General features: G+C 38.3%; 1 non-coding gene across 1 annotated transcript; it reads left to right on the top strand.

The window, feature by feature from the left end:
* The first annotated feature begins 1,956 nt into the window (after positions 1-1,956).
* TRNAV-AAC (transfer RNA valine (anticodon AAC)) lies at positions 1,957-2,032 on the top strand. Its single transcript has one exon. It is a non-coding gene; the product is annotated as a tRNA-Val (tRNA).
* The last annotated feature ends 1,255 nt before the right edge of the window (positions 2,033-3,287 follow it).

Here is a 3,287-nt window from a genome sequence, read left to right as displayed (position 1 = left end):
TTTCTAATATGTACAGTCTATTAAAGAGGAATACAATGCTAAGGTATAAAAGCATGAGGTTTGGGAAGTGAAAGTGTAATTATACTAGAAAGATGCAAAAGAAACAATTATCTTTCAAAGTATTCTGAAAATATTTATTGTATTACTACATTTATTGCTATAGTTTAATATGTCTTAAGCATAAGTTGTGAAACTGTTGTTAAATAACTGTAAGTATTGAGTTCACAGTGATTATAAAAAACCCTATGCTATTTGCCATTCAGAAAGAGAATGAACAAAACAGTAACAGGGAAAAAGAGAAAGAAGAAAAAATATCCTTTCAATCAAAATATCAAAACACCAGCCCACCTTAAACAATCTTAGGTGTGGCTGACTTCAAGCATCCTTTTTATACCCAGTCATGCCATGGTATACAAAGTTCTGTTGTGTGGGTAATTAGGAAAACACTACATATATAATTAGCATTTAATCTATGTTTTGAATTTTAATATCCCTGTAGTAGCAGTGAAAGATAGTAAGAAAATTTTAAAAAAATTATATTTGGGATTCTACAAGGAATTCTATAAAATTAATATTTTGTTTGATATTCAGTAGACTTGAACATTGCTATAGATTATGATTAAATATTTATGTATTGTGTTTCTCATGTAGTGTCATTATATAACATTAATGCTTTACATAAACAAGCAGTTTAGAAATGGTTGGAAATTCAGTGTGTCCGTAAAGTCATGGTGCACTTTTGACCGGTCACAGAAAAGCAACAAAAGACGATAGAAATGTGAAATCTGCACTAAATTAAAGGAAAACCCTCCCAGTTTCTGTAGGATGATGTGGCAGCATGTGCACGCATGTGCAGATGATGATGTAACACCGTGTATACAGCAGAGCAGCCCACGGCCATACCAGTTGAGATGTGGACGGTACAGAGGAAAGTTCAGTGTGTTCTGTGGCTTGCTAAATTCAAATCCGTGACCAAAGTGCAATGTGAATATCGGTGTGTTTATAACGAAGTGTCACCACATAGGAATAACATTACTCGGTGGGATAAGCAGTTGAAGGAAACCGGCAGTTTGGTGGAGAAATCTCGTTCTGGTAGGCCATCAGTCAGTGACGAGTCTGTAGAGGCTATACAGGATAGCTACTTAAGGAGCCCTGAAAAATCTGTGTGTGAGCCCACATTGAACTGCACTGAATAGTATGAAACTGGGAGAGTTTTCCTTTTATTTGGTGCAGATTTCACATTTCTATCGTCTTTTGTTGCTTTCCTGTGACCAGTCAAAAGTGCACCATGACTTTAGAAACACACTGTATATTTCTTTACAGGAAGACACTCGTCCCTATGCCACAGTAGGCATCAAGCATAGAACAACTGCAACACAAGATCTTGGAAAATATATTCTCATTAAATTTCAGTCTCTCAAGTACGACAAATTCATAAGACCATGAAGACCAAGAGTCCATCAGTAGATGAGTGGATTAAAAAGTTGTGGTACATATATACAATGGAGTACTACACGGCTGTGAGGAAGGAGGAATTCTTACCTTTCGCAACAACATGGATGGACTTGGAAACTATTATGTTTAGTGAAATAAGCCAGGCAAAGAAAGAAAAATACCATATGACCTCACTCATTTGAAGAATCCAAAGAACAATGTGAACTGATCAATGGAACAGAGGCAGAGGCGGGATCAAAGGGACCAGAGGGAAAGCAGTCAGAGGGAAAGTAGAAGAGAAGATGGGATCAGAGAAGGGAAAGAGATTAATGAAATTCTATATACATAACACAACATTATAGAGAACAGGACAGCAAATCCTGGAGGGAAGGGGGGAAGGTATAAGGGAGAGGGAGCATGAGGGGGCCAATGACGAACAAGGGGTGGGGGGAGATATATTCAGTGGGACACTTGAATCTATGTAAACACAAATTAAAGTCATAAATAAAAAGTAAATAACCTGCCCTGGCCAGTTGGCTCAGCGGTAGAGCGTCGGCCTAACGTGCGGAGGACCCGGGTTCGATTCCCGGCCAGGGCACACAGGAGAAGCGCCCATTTGCTTCTCCACCCCTCCGCCGCGCTTTCCTCTCTGTCTCTCTCGTCCCCTCCCGCAGCCAAGGCTCCATTGGAGCAAAGATGGCCCGGGCGCTGGGGATGGCTCTGTGGCCTCTGCCCCAGGCGCTAGAGTGGCTCTGGTCGCAACATGGCGACGCCCAGGATGGGCAGAGCATCGCCCCCTGGTGGGCAAAGCGTTGCCCCTGGTGGGTGTGCCGGGTGGATCCCGGTCGGGTGCATGCGGGAGTCTGTCTGACTGTCTCTCCCTGTTTCCAGCTTCAGAAAAATGAAAAAAACAAAACAAAAAACAAAACAAAACAAAACAAAAAAAACCTGGAGATGTTTTTCTGAACATATGTACCCTGATTTATCAATGTCACCCCATTAAAATTAATTTAAAAATAAAAAAAAGAAAGACAATTTTAAAGAGAAAGGGAAAACAGATTTTCCCATTTTCATCTACAAACCACTAATTTATTTACTCTGTGTTTGATTACGTTTGGGTTGTTTATAGTTTTGTTAAATAAACTCCTATTAATATGTTCATACATTGAATTTAATATTCTATTCTGTGACAAAGATGAGCTTAAGTAATACCCTGGGGGAAAATCTCCAGTAATCTTTGTTGGAGATAGCAAAAGCATTCTTGAAGCTCCTCCATCTCCAAAAACTAACATATCTGATCTTGGGTTATCATCCATAAAGAGGAAGCCTAGATCGTTCTAGAAGCATATTTTCTTTCTTTTTTTTGTTTAGTAATTTAGCAGAGAGGTGATTCAACATAATTGTACCAACTAGTCAACTAGCAGAGAGACAAGAATATCATAAAATGTCATAATTACGGGTGGCAAGTCCCCACCCAGGGCCTTAGTATGCCTACCTTGCCTCTCAGTATACAATCTTTTAAGCATAATTGCAGAGGTCAATAATGACTTAAGAGATTTCTTGTTAATTTAAAAAACTAAGTGTTACTAATCCATTTTATGATAATCTATAATTCTATAAATAGTAATATAGTGTACAGTAGAAATTATTCTCTCCTGGAACCTAGGCCGTGGTCTACATAGAATATTTATTTTTGGCTTGTTTTATAAAATGATAGAAGTTGGAAAATAATAGGTGCCCTGAAACTGCTGTAGTTATATATATTTTTTTCCAAATAAACTTTATTTTTATTTGTTGCATGTGGTAATGATTGTATGATTATAACCACCAAGTAAAACATCACCTGATGTGAA

Source organism: Saccopteryx bilineata, chromosome 6 (genome assembly GCF_036850765.1).
Source record: "Saccopteryx bilineata isolate mSacBil1 chromosome 6, mSacBil1_pri_phased_curated, whole genome shotgun sequence".
Classification (NCBI taxonomy): Eukaryota; Metazoa; Chordata; class Mammalia; order Chiroptera; family Emballonuridae; genus Saccopteryx; species Saccopteryx bilineata.
The sequence above is the reverse complement of the archived record's forward strand: the minus strand, read 5'-3'. Positions and strand labels throughout refer to the sequence as shown.